At 36.8% G+C, this 18,653-nt stretch overlaps 1 protein-coding gene across 2 annotated transcripts in view; it reads right to left on the minus strand.

Annotated features, from left to right (window-relative positions):
- Positions 1–18,653, minus strand: part of LOC128028912 (nuclear receptor-interacting protein 1-like) — a 33,492-nt gene that overhangs the window by 13,509 nt on the left and 1,330 nt on the right. The window contains exon 2 of one of the 2 annotated variants that reach the window (XM_052616242.1): positions 5,286–5,346. The exons of the other annotated variant lie outside the window; for it this stretch is intronic. The gene's annotated coding sequence lies outside the window, so the exon portion shown is untranslated. The remainder of the gene's footprint in view (positions 1–5,285; positions 5,347–18,653) is intronic. 2 annotated transcript variants of the gene reach the window in all.

Raw genomic sequence — 18,653 nt, forward strand, 5'->3', positions numbered from 1 at the left:
ATTTCTTAATAAAAATCTTACTGTCCTCAAACTTTTTAAATGGTAGTGTAAATAAAGTATTAATGTTTTGTCAACATTTTGTATTATCTACTGCCCTCTCAGATAATTGCTTCTATTCTGCACCAGGTGAAAACAACCTTGTACATAAACTTGTTAGCTAACTTTTTGATTAATGAAATTACTGAAAAGACCCCAACCTTTTATTGTGAATTCCCATGAGGGGTCAGCCCTTAATTAGTGGGGTTAAATCTCAGACAGGTTATGCGGCCCAAAAAGAGATAACCCTAACTTAAAAGCAAAAAGAGATAGCACAGCTGCAAGCATGGCCTTTATAAAGTTGAAGAGACCAAAGGGGACCATTTTCTTATCCTGCAACTCACTCAAAGACCTCAGGTTCCTCTTTTCTCTACGGTCACAATCTCCTCCTGTTTCACATGCCCTAGAAAGTGCAGGCAAGAACAGTTACCGCACGCTACAAGTTTAATCAGAGATGAATGAGGCGCTGGAAGGGAGAAGGAGCTGACTCGAGGCTGAATAATCACACTTTTTCTTAATTAAATGATTGAAGAAAAGCCAGCACATTAAAAGGAAGACAGTGCCTGGGTCCCCAGCCTTTTCCCTAGATGAGAGAGAAGTTATTAACACAGTAAAGTCTCTGCAGTCATCAGAGCCAAATGTATGAGTCCAGAGGAAGGGGAAGAGAGTTTTCAAGGATGTGACCAGAAAGAGACAACTGTTAACTTAAGACAAGGCGACTCGTTATGAAACCAAAACTGCAGCTTTATTGCAAAGCTTCAAAATGACTTAATTATGTATGCAACCAACACAGTGAAACAATGCAGTGCCAATGCTGCAGTATTTCTGGTCTAAGCAGTTCATTTAAAACCTTATGACCATATGTTTAAAAACTTGTCAACAAATCATGTTACATACGACTAAATAGAAACCTGATACAGGCATTTCCACCAACATAAAAACACCAATCCCTGTCTGCGATTTCATGGGATTTTGATCAGATTTCTAAATATCCAGGGGTTTATCATATATAGGTCTTGTTGTATAGGAAATGGACTACAGGCTGGCACTGCAGTAAAACTGCATGAAGATATGTTGACAAGTTACATAAGCAGGTTTATTTCCTTTCCGTGTCATGTAAGTGCCATGAATAATACACTACCAACCATCTGCTAGCATTCTTCAAGACATTCTTCATGCAATTATATCAAACACTAATACATTTGAGTAAACCGCCATAATATTACTGCACGCAAAATACAAATATGTAGTATGTTAAACTTTTTTATAAAGTAATTTATTGCTGTGGTGGCAAAAATGAATATTCATTACTTCAGTGTCCGAAATTATGATCCTTCAGAAATCATACTAATATGCTGATTTGCTGTTTTAGAAAACCTTTTTAATATTATCAATGTTGAAAACAGTTGTGCTGATAAATATTTTTGTATTTGTATGCAAAATGTTTTATTGTGGACTCTTTGATGAATAGAAAGCTCAAAAGAACAGCATTTATTTGAAATAGAACATATAGCTTTTTTAACTTTAGATCTTCTACTTAATTTAATAACTGAAAAAAGCATTAATTTCTTACAAAAAAACACTGTTGACATATCTTTATGCAGTTTTACTGCAGTGCCAACCTGTAGTCCTCACATAATTCCCTATACAACAAGACCTATATTGTATTGTAACATTAGTTATGTTTCATGAAAATATTTATATGTAAACACATTTGTTTTTATTAGTATTTGTTGTGTCATTTTATGTCAACATATTTAAAATGCTCAATGGTTTTGTGCCAAATAAATGTACAAATAATAATAAAAATAATAACATCATCCAACATTTCAATAACAGGTAAATAAAAAAAAAATTACATTAAATTCAGTTTAGCTACTTCTTACTAGCTTGTAATATAGATAAATAATAATAATAATAATAAAAAACTTAAATCTTGACTATACCAACAGTAGTAATAACTTCGTATTCTTTAAAGTGCTTTGGAGTACTATAGAAAAACAATGGTATATGAATATGATAATAGTTCTGTACCCTTGTATATAATATATACCAAAGTACCACAGTACCATCATAAAGCCTCAGGAAGCAGCGGTACTATTTCTGATCATCATGGTAACCCAGCATCTAAAATGTGCAGTGGCTACCCACAGAGCAGCTAACGGTAGGCCTCCACCACACATGGGCTTTTTATGTACCTCCAACTGTCCCTCGTGGGTTCCAGGCCTGCGCTCTGTACTACGGCCCACTCTCAAAAGAGCTGACAGTACACTTTCCGTCAGGTTGACTCAAATAATAATAAGCACTTCTGAAGGACTTGAAAAAGATAAAAGTAATGAACACAACTCAGGAGAGGCAAATCGCTGTCCTGACACAGATGGATGGACATGGCGAAGCCTTTCAGTCCTACAGTCGCTAATTAGCAGAAATTAAGCCGAATTAAAAACGTAATAATAACAGTGGAAGACGCAAAGCTAAACGAGTCAGCAAACCTTTGACAGGCCTGTCTCTTTAAAAGCAGCATTTACACAGTTGTTCTCTCTCCCTCTATCCTCTTGTCCTATTTTCTGTTTTGTTATTTATTAATGAGCGTCAAAACAGTAGCAGAAACACTTTCAAATGATAACATGGCCTTTGGTCATGCTTGCCACCTATTCATCTTTTGCTGGTAGTTTTAACAATGGCACCATAAATGGGACACATCCTTCTTGAGAGGAGTTTTAAAGTGCTAAAGCGTGCTTTCCTTTAGCATGCTAATGATCAGGGGTGTAGGAATGATCTGAAAAGAGGTGGGATTTTAATATAAACACTGGGCTTTCTTTATGAATATTAATTAGGTGACAAAGATCGCTAAGTTAACACATTTTCTGAAAGGCAATTATGTTGTTGCTAGCCATGATATGATTACCATTTACCATTTGCTCATTGGCTTAATCCACTGCCGGCTCCGCTTGGTACCAGAAGCTTCCATTTGTTTTTAAAGGGGGGGTACAATGGTGATTCGTGTATTCAGAGTTGTTCACTGTGTTAAAGAGATGGATTCTCATGCTAAACATGGCCAAAGTTTAAAAAAATAATTTAGAAGAATGACTTCCGGGTTGCTACAAGTTTCGGCTGTTTTTTTTTTCCGATCGAGGATCTAATGACGTAGACGAGAACAGAAGTCCTTATATGAGTATTTCTCCCAGAAAATATATGTTAATGGAAACAACACGAAACATCAGTATTATAGCTCCTCTCACGGCCAGCCTCCAGGAGCTCAACTTTTTCCAGAAAGAATCAGCAAAGCTGTATTTTTCGATTATAAATATGATAAAACTAAAGACTTTTTGGATATATGAAGGATTCAGTACTACTCTATAGTTACTCAAGATTAAAATGAGAGTCTTCAGTGCCACGTTACCAGGGCTGCAACAACTAATCGATAAAATTGATAATGAAAATCATCGACAACGATTTTCATTATCGCTTAGTAAGGTCTGCCTACAGTGCACGTCCCACTTCAGCCTGTCACATCAAATTACAGCAGTGAATAACGCATTTATATGGACAAAAATAAAAAAAAAAAAAGTGTAAGAAACAGCTTTTTTAGCTTTCTGTATTGGTTAGTCCTCCAATATGCGCAAGCTCTTTAGATGCAGTAGTTGGCTAATTCTAATGCTATAATATAGTTATTGCTGTTATCTATGCAAGACAGAACAAAATAGTCAAGTGCTTTGTTTTTTTTAATTCAGATACCCAATTAGTCAAAAAGTACATAAACAATGTCTGCAAGCTGTTATCAAAGCAAAGGAGGCCATTTTTGTTATTATATGAATAAATACGATTTAGTTGTTTCAGTTTGTTATTTGGCGAATAAATTACAATAATATTTTTAGATTTACTTTTTTTGGTTTTTAGATTCCTAAAATGTTTTGTTTTCTGTAATATGACAGGTGGTCTAATAAATATTTGAGCACCGTATGTTTTCATAGTATTCAGGTGGTACATTTGTTTGAAGGACATTGGGCAGAATGTGGAATAGTGTGTTTTTGTCAATAAAATAAGAATAAAGAAAACTGTTTGGGGGGGGGGGGGGGGTTGTTGTTATCTGATTAATTTATTAATCAAAAAAATAATCGATCAACGAATCATCAAAATAATTGTTAGTTGCAGCCCTACACACCCTTCAGAAATCACCTGAATATTCTGATTTGCTAAAGAAACAGTTCTTAATGTCAATGTTGAAAACAGCTGTGCTGATTAATATTTTTGTACTCGAATGCAAGCATGTTCATGTTAAATGTTTAATGTGAATGGCTACAATTTTAAATCAAACTATTAAAATGATTATTTTCCAATTCATTGTTAAAGCATTGCTATCATTAACTAAAAATTATCGAATTATCGAATAGCTCATAATTTAAATATTAGATGAAAAGCTTAAAAAACGTAAAAATATATTATAGCTAAATAGTAGACTTTTTTACAAATAGAAATTATGAAAGCGCATAACAAAATTACTAAAACTAAAATAAAATCAAAACTGAAAATACAAAATTAAAAGCTTATTCAAAATATTAATATATTAGTATAGAAATAATACTTCAATAACACAACAACTGCAATTATACTGATTGCTCAATGTATACATATGAATGTCTCTTAAGAAAAGCATGTAGTGAACATGCTAAACCAGGCTATTAACACAAATCTTTACTCTGACTAGTCGATTATGAAAAAAATCAAAATAATAATAATTGCAGTTTTGCCCATCTCTATTTTGGGTACAATATCAGTATATCATCTGTGGTATTGTATGTACATCACAATGGCATCTGTTTAGCAGAGAATGTAAGCACATGCCATTTCAATATCCTGAGTGCTCAGCACTGACCACATAAAATAACTATAAAGGCATGAAACAGCACAGAATTTAAAGGTGCATTAATTTAGCAGCCGGGTTTGAGATAACTCATACTTAAGTAAAATAAAGCCCCCTGACGTGACAAACGGTCCTACAGAGAGGCAGCCAGAGAACAGCATGTCTCAAGTTGTCAGCAAATGAGAGAGATGAGTAAAAACGGCTGAGCAAATGAGGCCCTGGCTGCGCTCACACAGAGCAAAGTGAACTGTTTACTCAGAGCACACAGGGGAAGATGACTTTTACTGCAACCCCATCCTCGCTCTCCCTTCCCCCACTCACTCTCTCAGTAACACACACTCTCTGTAGTGAGTGCAGTGAATGTCAGAGGGTGAGTGTGCATGACCTTGAATCGCGTCAGAAGCACAGTGAGGGTCGTGCTGCCTGCAGGAGTCCTTGAACTGCATCTGCAAGACAAAAAAAAACCTTCACGGTACCCTGATAGATATCTCAAATATCCTGCCTTTCTTTAACGGGCCGCCTGCACTATCGGTCCCCGTGATGAAACATTTCTTAGAGCCTGTGTACCTCCAACCTCGCACCACGGTGGAATCGCAGAGTTATCTGCTTGTCTAGCCAAAGATACAGTTTGCAATATAAAGGCAGAGATGACACATGGCAGAGGGAAATCGAAGTATAAGAGAGCTTAAAAGGAGGTCAGATAGCTTATACACACTGATGTAGTGTTGCACCAATTTGAAGGCCATCCATTTACATAAAGGAGGCACTGAAATGTCCCGTGTGCATCCCTTTTTGCCACAGCGTTTTGGAAATTTTAAAAATATAATTTGTTTGATTAATTAAAACCATTACCTGGATTAAAATTGTATTTATAATAAGAATTTTGTAATGTAATGAAATTTAATTTTGTGAAATTACACCCAATTTGACTGCTAACCATAAAAGTGAAATTATATAATTACATAAATGGATTTGATGGCCAAAATATTATTTCTGGTTCTCAACTAAAAAAAGAAAAAGCACTTATTGAATTGACTGGCTTTGCAAATTTGAAGGAATTAAATTAAATATACAAAGTTATATTCAATTGTTAATAATTTATTACAATATTTATATATTTAATATATTATAATAATAATTAAAAAAAATGTCAGCCCCAAAATTGACTTCTTAATAACTTTTACTAATTAAAATGTATACAATTTTCATAACTCCACCCTGCCACCTCAAAGAATGGTATGAACTACTCTGAACGCCATTGCATTAACACTTCGTAGATGCTCACCCTAGATAGGAAGCTTTTTCTGGGAGGTCAAAAACAGATATATGCAGAGCTTTTTACAATGTGAACGATGACAGATTCTCAGAGGCCCAGGCCCCCTTTCGAGGAAGTAGAATTGACCCCCTCTGCAGAGGAAACCCTACACGCTGCCAACCGTGGCCACACTGGTACCCAGCTGTTCTTGTCCTGCACTTGGGTGTGCTTTAGCCTGCATAGAGCGGTTTTTAGTTTAACCTCAGGAGGGTGATCAGGAGGGGACGGAATTTAGCGTTGTTCATCATCCCAGCCTGGTATGGCTCAAAACATGTTGCCAGATATCTTATCTGAAAATACTATGCATGCAGGTTGGCCGGTGGAGCTAAGTTTACACAAGTCACTGGAATGCTAGGACACATTTGCCTTTCACAACACTCAAGTCCGAGTACATACCGTGACAAGAAATAAAAAACAGAGCTCGTTAATGCTGAAATTGGCAAGAATCCTTTTTCTTAACAGGAATATGCTGTAAGGATATTTGAGCATAGTGGATCCATTTCTATATCCATTTCCATATCCATTTCTCATGTGCCAACAGGCTAAACAACTGCCAGGGGTCCTGATAAGGAACCGAGACAGGGTGACACTGTGATCAGAGGTCATGTTCATGGACAAAATGGAAATGGCTGATTAGTTAGTCTGTCTTCCGATTTAAGACTAAGGCCAACATCACAGACCATAAGAGGAGGCCCAAAAAGCTGAACGACAAAGCTTGAATAAAAAATTAAAATAATGAAAATAAAAAAATGAAACGATAAAACTCAAACACATCAGTCTTACAGTATTAAAACATCTATCTTAACTTTCTTGCTCGATAGGAAACTTTAGGTCATAATAAAGGATATTAAAATCACTATCCTATTTTGCATCTCTAGCAAAATCATAAATTGAAAAAAAAAAAGAGTGAATATTTAACATCGCCCAGCCAGTGTGGTTATATAAATATTTCCTATAGACAGTACTGAATCAATGCCATATTTTTATATTTGTAATAACCTTTCAGATAAATGTAATAATATCTCCACAAGATTCCAAATTCCATTCCAAGACCTTTAAACTTATTTTACTGGGACTCTTTGCTTTGAAAATAGGTCACAGAGTCTTCCTTTTTTTTTTTTGATTGGACAAAAAAAAGTTTAGTTGAGTTTTATCACATAACTCAGCCGAGACCACCTTCATTAACCCCACCGAAGAGAGATCAACCTCTCATATTGGCAGATGTGCTGTGGAGCCCTTATCAGCCAGCATGTATGTGAGACAGGCTGATCTTAATTAAATACTGCTCCTATCCAAAGACTATGCAGTGCACTCATTTTCACTCCCTTCACCGCTGCTTTTCCCCATTCAGAGAGGAGATTATTTCAGCGGCTAATGGCGGAGGACTCTAAAAATCCCTTGCCTTATTAAGTAACATATTGTGCCTCATGCTATCTTAAGCAAATGGTTTCGCTAGAACTCACTAGAATTAAAAACCGAGACCTAACACCATGGCTTTGGTCGTGACAGGTTGCCTCATTTTGGAGCCACATGTTTACTCACTTGTTGGGTAGCAAATGGTGCTTGTTGTTACAATTTCAATTCATCAACATTACTAGTCACCTATATGTTAATGCGGTCCATTTTAATTCACATTAAAATATAGTGTAAAGAGTATGGCTGTGGTTTTGGAACTGTAATTGTTTTTAAACATAAAAACAAAAACCAGCGAACATTTTTCTTCTTGCATTCAAAAATAGCTGGATGGAGTGCCGCAGAACGTAACGCAAGAGCAATAAGATGATTTTTCCAAAGTTGAACTACTTTAAACCTCAAAACGTTGTTTTAAATGGGAACCAAATGGCATGAGACGCTGACAAACAACCAAAGACGGTACTTTACATAGACCATCTATTTTAAAACAGCAGACAGAATACAGAAAAAAAGTCTAGTGTAAACAGCCCAAGTCAAGCATGGGCAGGACAAATCAATTGCAAAACATTACAGTGAACTGTCAGCCAGTGATTGGTTTATGTTTACTGATATGGAAAAAGAAAAAAACAAAATATTGACTTCTAACACTTTATGTAATATCTATTCAGTGCTTTCACTTCCAAAACAATGGTATTGAATTACATTGACATTTTTTTTTTTTTTAGCATAGTATATTGATATGTGTGATTAATTGTCAAGTAATTCATGTGATTAAAAATTACATACTGATCTGTTCACTTGACTTACCATATAATTCTTAAAGGCCTTTTATTTACAATAAGATTTCACTACAATACATAATTCCTTCAGTTACAGTACTTCAGTTAGATCACTTATTAATTTATTTTGGTTTTATAATTATAAAGAGTGTGGAATATTGGTACTCAATTTTCTAACATAGTCCGGCCCGACGGAGCTCAGTGTAAATAACAAGCAAGTGTAAAAATAGACTTTTTGTGCTCCGGAAAATGTTCTTGTGTTGGCCTACAGACTGTGTTTTGTTTCTTCCACATACCTTCCAGTCTGCAAACTGCTTGTCTAACCCTCGTCCGACCTTCAGCCGAGAGAGAGGCAAACATGGTTGACCTGCCACTAAACTTTCCCCGGCTGGATGATAAGCGCTTGTTTAATTATATTCATCTACATGGATCTGACATTGTTCCAGGATGATGTCAGAGCTCAGCAAGGTTAGCGGGAGCTGAAAGTGGATGGGAATGTTAAAGCCACCCACTGCAGCGCTTTGCAGGCAGTAACTTTATTTTCTGCTTTGTTCCACGAGCTCAGAGGGCAGCTTTCCTATCCGCTGTTACTGAGGGCATACAAGGGCATCTGCCAAATACAGGCAAAACGATTGGGAAACATTGGAAGTTTGCATTAAAGAGAAATAAATATCACTCAAAAAGGAAAGCTCTGTGTGCTAAAAGCCGGTTGGATGCTAGCTCATGATAAAATGTTTGTTTTATACACTATAACAGTATAATTTTTTGAAGATGTAGCTTTCAAGTGCCACATTAGTTCAAAGATTTAAAATTTGAAGAATTGCAATCATATTTTAAGGAAGTATATTTTTTGAAATTACACACTTTTTTACCCCAAACTAGGGGTGTGGGCGTCTACATGGAGGACATGTGCATGTTTTCATGACAACAGCAGGTCTTGTGAAGTGATCACTCAAAGACAGGTCAATTCCCTTTGATAGATAGGTTTACGTGTGTGCACCTCGGGGTGGGGAAGAGTACGCAGGGCTGCTATAAAGCATCTTTAATGGCTGAACCCAGTGCTGTTCCAGTCTTCATCTCATTTACAGGCAACTTGGATGTTTTATCACCTTCAGCTCTCCTTGCTAGCCTCGCCACCCACACGAATGGGTGGATGGTGGATGAGAAGACCCGAGCACCAATTATATCATTGCACTTATTTACACCATTCAAATGTTTTCAGGTCAGCTCTTATCTCCTAATCAGCGAGGTCAAACCACAAAAAAAGAGCATATAATAAAAAAAAAAACAGGCCAGCTAAATCAGAGACATCTAGCTACTAATGTCAGGTGAACCACAATTGCATAAGCAACAAAATGGCACATAAAAGCTGAAAATTGTCAGCCTGCTGTGCATAAAATGGAGGTTAACGGAAGCATGTGTGAAACTGAGATCTTGAGGTCTGGTTTACGCAGGGTCACATCAACAAAACCTATTAAGGTCATAACTGGCGTTTTAGATTATCTCAAATCCCCTTAGATTTACATTGAAAAGAAATCAATTTGCGTGTAAGTGGACTCCTAATACAAGGTATCCTATCTTATGTAACACTGTGCTAGTGAGACCAGAACTTAGTCAATAGTGTGTCAAAATGTAGATGGTTACACCTACAAAAAAAAATCTTTGTGCAGATTAAAACAATAAGGTTCTGCTATCAGCAAAATTTAACAATCCAACAAGTGGCCTCCATTTTTTTGCACTTTGGCCCAAATAATTCTACTCTAAAGTAACAGTTCCGATTCTGTGTTCTTGTTCCTTTCTGCTGATGCCACAATTGAACACAACACAGCAAAAAATATTACCTAAGAACAATCTCATCAGTCTGCCCATCTAACATTGGGAAGAAAGGATCAAATCCATCATTTTTTAGAAAATGCTTCCTTTCGTAATGACATTAAAGAACGAAACTTTAATGGTGGGATACGTCATAAACACTTAAAGTCATGTTAATCTGTCTCAGAGCAGGGGAATTAAAATAGCCAGACTTTCATCATTTACAGAGGACAGATGAACAAATATTTCACGTCTTTAACTGCAAATATAGGCTTTTTGACAGCTGATTCATAAATGATTACAATTGATCATACCCAACCCTGAATGTGTGGTTACAGTCTTTTAAGGAACCCAATGATATACATAAATAAAATTAATGGAAATGTCTAAATTAGATTATATAGAGGATTAAACAAAATATAACAACTCTTACTCCACATGCAAAATAATTAGGTCACTAGCGTATCAAAAATGATATTATGAGATGGTTTTATAATATCTAATCTATAATATCTGTTAATCTAAAAACATAGCCTACGTATGAATAATGTTATTTTTATATATAATAACATAGTTATTATCTCCCACCCTAATAATAAACCAAATAATGATACTTTCACCTCGGTTTAAACTTAATTTTCCTGTCATAATACCTTACTTGAGGCTGTTCCCTTCCACAAATAACAAATCATGTGTTCAGGTGATCTGACACACACACATAGCTTTCTTCCTGGAGCCTTGTTTTCACCTCAGCTCCAGCGAGATCATTGTTCATAATTTACCCACTGGTCGAGGGAAGATCATGTGTCCTGACCTGACAAAACAGCTTATTAAACCGTGCTTGACCTTGGTGTGACACCTAAAGTGGATGTCAACCTTGAACTCCGGATGACACACTACCACCAAGCGGCCTTAATCCACTCAACAAATCAAGCTGGATCAGGTTTCGGCCCCCATTATTGGAGACGGCCACTAAAAATACACCAACGAACCATGAAGTGCTGTTCCAAAGCAGCCTGTATGATAATTATCTCAGCCTGGTGAGAAACAATCTGGCCCTCTGGGTCAGTTCTAAGGCCGTGCTTGAGGGAGACGATAGCGTCATCCTCAACTGTGTGACCAGGACATGTCGGCCACCAAGATCTCACAGAGCTGCTCTATTAAGTATGCACTTCTTGGGGGAAGGGTAATGTTCTGATTTACTGATGACTATCAAATGGAAAAACAGATGCTCCTTTGTGATGAATGAGGTGACACTTTTTTTTCAAAAGCGCAAAGGCACCAATAAAACCTTTAAACAAAACAAAACAGAAAAAGAACAAATGACCACAACAAAAAGACTACACCTCTCTAGCAATGCCAAAGCACCAATAATTAACATATCAAAGTGGCATGTCGAAAACACAGGACTGTAATGTTTACCCAGCTGTCCCTTGTGTTTCTGTCTCTCCACAGATTCCTTCCACAGTCCAAACACTACGCCAAAAAAATGTGCCACAAGCTGAACTCAACAAAACCGCATCCCCCGGGTAACGGCATGAACTACACACCCACAAAGTGTTGTGAATGGGTGCCTGCTGTTGCTCGGTAACAGATTGGCCCGGTTTATGCTTTAGTGCAATGAATACACTGCCCACCACCGCTCGCTCTCTGCCAAATCATGGCCAGAGGACTTTCCTGAAACTCGGGCTAAACAGCCCTTGACCATGAACTGTCTGACTTTTCAAACATTTTCAAAAACCTTGAACACGTCTCTGTGATGCCTATACCACCACAGAACTTGTTTGTAACATTTCTTGACAACAGCAAAATATATTTTTGGTTTTCAGCCCCTTTTGGAAATAACAGCCATGGTACTTGACTCTAAAAATGAGCGAGGCATTCAAGAAATTATTGCATGCCTTTTAAAATGTACTATAATGTTCCCTCTTTTTCCCAGAGCCTTTGGCCATAAGAAGTTAATTTACTAGCTGTGGAGAGTCCCATTTGATAAAACTGAGAGTGACTGTCAGGAATATAGTAACTATTAGGAAATAAAGCATTAAGAAAATGTGTTCCCCTCAAAGGAATTGTTCACCCAAAAATGAAAATTCTGTCATCATTTACTCACACTCATGTCGTTCTAAACCTACAGTATATGAGTTGCTTTCTTATGTTGAACATAAAAGAAGATATTTTGAAGATTGCTGGTAATCTGGGAAGTCGTGGCCTAGTGGTTAGGGAGTTTGACTCCTAACCCTAAGGATGTGGGTTTGAGTCTCGGGCCAGCAATACCACGACTGAGGTGCCCTTGAACAAGGCACCGAACCCCCAACTGCTCCCTGGGCATAAATGGCTGCCCACTGCTCCGTGTGTGTGTGTTCATGGTGTTTGTGTGTTCACTGCTGTGTGTGTGCACTTTGGATGGGTTAAATGCAGAGCATGAATTCTGAGTATGGGTCACCATACTTGGCTGTATGTCACGTCACTTAATCAAACAGTTGGTGGTTGTCATTGACTTCCTTAGTATTTTTTTTTCCTACTATGGAAGTCAATGGCAACCACCAACTGTTTGATTACCAGCAATCTTATATACATACTCAACCTTAGACAATGTATAGTTTATCTGTTTTCTTCAAGCCATCTATTTTCATAATAGTTAAATATATTTGAAATATACACATTGTGGCATCCCTTATTTACATATATACACATACATACATAATGTTATATATATATATATATATATATATATATATATATATATATATATATATATATATATACACACATATACACATATGTATATAGCCACATTTGGAGTCTTTAAATAACTTTAAGCACACACATATACACACACATATTATATATATATATATATATATATATATATATATATATATATATATATATATATATATATATATATATATATATCTTTTTTTTTTTTTTTTTTTTTTTATCAAGCAGGATATTGTTTGGATATTAAGTTATAAACATGCCATAATTACAAAATCAGTTTCACATGATGTAGACTAACACTTGAGCGAAAAAGATTATAATAAATATGACTTGAAGTCATAAAAATAATTAAAGAAAATACATATGCACCTATATTTGATTCAAATCAGGCTATATATAAGCGCAGTATAAACAGTACAGCATAATATCTACCAACTAACACATTGCCACCGTGGCACATACTATATCATCAAATCATCCTTCCCTAATCCAAACTCCAAAAGAGCCAATACTCGGTGTGAGCAGACGGTAATACCCAGCGTTTGTATTCAAAGTGGTCACACAATCTTTTCTCACCATATGTTGTAGATTACCAGGTAATGAACTCTGTTTAATTAATTCTTAAGAAACACTTCGATGGTCTAAATTCAAGCCGTGATCTGCTCGCCACAGAGCTGTCTTTGTCTCGGCAGGCAACCGTTGGATTAGATTTACCTAACGGCATCTTGCAAGCATGACCTCATATCTTATCGAACTGGGTACATAAAAATGCAGACAGTGAAATCACTCGTGTCGTAATTTTACCACAGAGCTCCTTGGAGAGACTTTACTTTCACAGTACCTGGCAGAAACCAGTCTCGAAGACAAAGACAATGCCATAGGAGTCTGATCATGAGATCTTCAGGGTCTTAAAATGTGGGTATGGCGATAACATGGCGGTAAATCCATTACCTCTGCCTCACGACCATCTCACATGCTGCTGTCCTCTCTCACCATATATCAATCTTTTCACTCATAAATTCTAAAAATCCCCTTTTAAATAATTGCCGAACCAATTTAATTTCTAAAAAAGCTCTCTGAACAGCAAGTCATAATGATGCAGTGATACATCCACCGACTCTCTCTGACAACACCGCTCTTTTTGCGCTTGAATGGATGAACATTGAAAGATGCTTGCATTAAAGCCATATAATTATGTGAGGTTGAAGCACTCCACAGCTCAGCTTATTGTAGCAGACACAATGACCTTGCCTGAGCTTTGTAGGCTCCAAAAAGGACAGGCGGCTAAGAAGTTGTGAAGGACAATACCCCCTAATAGGACAGCCCTGTGGCGGCCTTGGACTCTGAATTCTCTGCTCGACAGGGGACATACATCAATTCGTCAGCCCAGCCACAGACAGCCCTGTAACCTTGAAAAGTTTCAGGATCTTTGAAGAATGATTGGCATTCCAGTGAGCCACTTTTCTCAGTGGGCTTTGCTTCATATAACCCAGGGTGGTTAAATTAAGACACCATTGAATAACAGACTTAAGTCCAATTTAAATGTCGCTCCTGCTGCGTCCTCTCAAGCCTTCAATTATGCTGATCCTGCCACATGGTGACCTGCGAAAACCTTTATCCCCATGGCCATTAAAGCTGTCTAGAGACCTAGACGCAGGAGCCAGGACAATACATGTTGGAAATGATCGGCTCAACCCGCTGCCCTTATTCAAAACTGACCTAGAACACAATGATTACAGAACCCAAATATAGTGGTTTTGGTGAATATTTCAGAAAAATATCTGCAGAATCAGCCAACATCCAAAACAAGTTACAAAGTTGGTTTGAAAGTAACAAAAGTCACTATGACATTTACTTATAAGCAGGCCCAGATGGAATCTGCAGGTACTTTTCACATTTTCTATGCTGAGTTTGGAAGAAAATGGCCAAAATAAAGTGCTGTAGATTTGAATATAGCAAAAATGTGTTTAATGGAGCTTATATTGCTACATAAAAGATATGTGTAGCTAATGTGAAATAGGCTACTTCTGGGACACTGATGTCCTACAGTACCTCGACTAAAACTCTAAAAGTCGCAAAGGAACCGTAAGTGGTGATCGTTTCTTATGTATTCTGATGTACATACAATAATTGATTATTATAAAATTTAGGCGCAGAGACTTGGTTCTATGCACTAGTTGTTGACTAGATGTTAAGATGTGGACGTTGCAATCGAAAGTGAGTTTATGCATTTAGTAATATATAGGTTAATCTTTATTTCATGCAGAATTTGAATAGCATTTTGCCAATTATTTTACAACTGAGGGAGAAAATATGTCTAAGTGCTTGGGTCAGACAGAGAACATACAAATAAAATAAAGTAAAATGTTTAACCACCGATGGCGATGGAGAGGCCAGAGTTTTTTTTAGTGCACCTTTAGAAAAAATATTCATGCATTAATATTATATATATTATATATATAAACAAACCTCCATGGGCATGTGACCCAGAAAATATCACAAATATGTAAGGGGTGAGGCATGTGTAGACCTTTATGAATGACCAGCATTCCAATTCTGCAAAATTCTGTGGGTACATATGAGTTTGGCTATAAAACTTAATTGGAACCTGTAAAAATGTACATTATGAGGCAAAAAAAAAAAAGTTCAAATAATCCATAAATCTTAAGGAAATGTTTTCAAACCCAGCCTGTTAAGTTTGGCTCCCGTTTTCTGAGAGTCTTAATGCATGTGAAGTTAAGGATAGTTGCACACATGCCATAAATTGCATACCTAATATTGGCCTACTCTATAAAAACATCACTGATACACATCGCTCGCCTCGGGCTGACATTTCTATACTACAGATGGAAAAATCATTTCTGTGGTGCACTGCTGATAGATGAGCTGGCACATGGAGACATGATTTAAGATGCTTCTTTCCTTTTGCACTCCAATTTTGCTTACGCCATTAGTTTAATACAGGACTCTTTGCTTGCATTTGTCTTTTTTTAACCCCCCCCCCCCATGACAACAACACCAGCCAATTTAAGAGGCACTGTAAATGTATTTTTCTTAAAAGCTGGTGCACTGCTGAGATCACACTGATCCCTGATGTTGACAAGATCACATTCAGCCAGTTGTCTCTTCAACAAGCCGTTGCTTGCATGCGCACCTCTCTTCCTGATTTATCTGATGCCGATGTTGCAGTGGGCTGGCTGTAATTTTTTTCTCACAAACTATAAATAATGTACTTCAATTTCCATTATGGTCAATCAATTATGGGTTATGATTGAGGGGCGTGGTGACCTCCTGTTTGGTAGATGATCCTGTCATTATCTCATGAACAATGAATGCCTTCCAGCAATCTATACGGACGCACACACACACAAACAAACATTTCCTCTCTCCATTTCCTTATACTGCCTTTCATTCCAGATGATCAGATGGCATTTACTGTTCTGCCCTGTGCAAAATGACAGGAGTATTTCTGTCTATCTACACCAACCACATACTCTGTCCTAGTCCAGTTACCTGAGCTTTGAAATTCAATTTGTAACATGATGAACTGACATCGTAACATTATTCAGAACAAGAAAATAGGCAAACATCTCCATAGGACTATGGGAGCATCATTTGGGAGTCCAATCATATGAAGAAAAGACCACAAGCACCTCTATACATATTCAACAACAAAACTAAGCAAAAATTTACTTGTCAGTATTTTAGATATCCAGATCTTTGATTAGACTATAACTATGACTATAACTTTCTATTTACGACTTCACTAACAGGAATGTTAGCAAATCAAGTCATTTTAAATCTGTATTACATATTTTCTTCTGTGAGACAAAAATAAGATTTTAAAGAACAGCTTTTGTCCATGCAATGAAGTAAATGGGAGAACAACATCGAAGGCCACTGATTCATTTGTGTTCCACATAAAAAAAGACAGTTTTACAGGTTTGGGATGACATGAGGTTGAATACATGTTGAAAGATTTTCATTTGTGGGTGATCTATCCCTTGAATAACAAGTAACGTTACAAGAAATTATTCATTTACAAATACAGAAAACTTGAGCTGAAATTCAGTGCACACATATTAGTAATAACTGGCTGTTATCACTATCCAAGATATCCACCTCTTTTACTCTAGACTTCAGTGACAAGATCGTTTACAATAGCTTCCCTCACAGCCTTTTAAGAAAGGCTAAGAGCAACATTTTAAACAAAACCACACAACGTAATAAAGTAAGCTTCAACATAATGTGAGTAGGTGGTCAGGTTTTTGGGTTATATGTCATCATGATCTTAAGCAAGCGGTTCCTCCCGAAATGCAAACATTTGGGACTTTTTAAGACCAGAGCAAACAAAGAGTAAGATCTGATGTAAGAAGAGGACCACCTTTGGAGTTTTGATTTAGTCATGCTTTACACAAACATAAAAATGAACACAAACAGTGCTTAAAAAAAAGAAACAGTGTCTCTGCAGATCATTATATACAATAGGTTTCATTATTCAATGCAGCTGTGCTAATGAAACAACACCATGCTTATTCAATACTGTCAAATGGCATATATTTATTCTAAAGTACCTATGAATCAGCACCCTGAACATTATATAATTCAGATACGGTTGTTATTGACAGCTCCACACTGATTTGAAATAATGCAACAAAAGCCAGAGCCCTAAATGTACAATATGAAAAAAAGGTGCACTCGGTAACATTATACTGGCACCTACTGGCCTGGAGGCATGCAGTGTGTTTACTAACTGCTGCTGCTACACTAAATCAGTATGTTTATCTTTCATTTTTCAAACTAACTATACAGACACTTATGATGCATATTCTAGGATTCAGTCACATCGCATGTGCAATATTGTTGGTTCACACTGGAACGTAGCTGATGAACTATTGCGATTTCTTTCTGTGGAACTGTAGCCAAAATAGGCATTTCAGAGTGTTCTTTTTTTAAAGGGGTCATATGAAGCGATTTCAAGATTTCTTTGCTCTTTGGAGTGTTTGTGAATAGATACGAACCCTAAAATTTCTAAAGTTGCATTACAACGCCCAAATGTTCAGGCAAAGAAAAAAGACGTAACTTTGTTTCTCGCTGTAGAATTGTTGATGCCGCCGACATGCTGTGGAGACGCTGTGTGTTTCGTAGCGAATCTACTTTGTTTGGCCTTCCAATAGAGGACACAACTAGAAATCAGTGGTTAAGTTGCATTTACAACAGTTCAAACCAAAAATTCAGATGTGTGCAGTGCATTTTACGGAGGACAAGGACTGTTTCCTGTGAGAGTAGCCTACAATGCTGGTGTTCTGACAAATAATGCTAACTCATAGCCTGTGTGCACGTTTACATATTTAAAGAATTTGCCACTGTTGATTCAAATGCGAGTTTTAAGCAGTGTAGAGTAGCTCTTGTTGTTTGTTGTTCATCTGATCACAAATCCAAACATGGTTTCATGTTTACGCGGCGTGACACAACACAACCCAACGTGTAAGAAAACAGTACATACAATAATTGATTCATTAAGTCATTAAAATCAGTAGGCTAATTATGTCCCAACTCAATGTTACAAATGCCTTATTGTTTTTGTCTCATTGCACCGGGACAGAGCATCACAGTATGGTAAGAGGCATAACATTTCCGTCACACACTTTAAGTAGTGAACCTTAAACCGCATAAACACATTTCATTACACCATTAGATTACACCAATAAAC

The sequence above is a fragment of the Carassius gibelio genome, chromosome A15 (genome assembly GCF_023724105.1).
Source record: "Carassius gibelio isolate Cgi1373 ecotype wild population from Czech Republic chromosome A15, carGib1.2-hapl.c, whole genome shotgun sequence".
Taxonomy (NCBI): Eukaryota; Metazoa; Chordata; class Actinopteri; order Cypriniformes; family Cyprinidae; genus Carassius; species Carassius gibelio.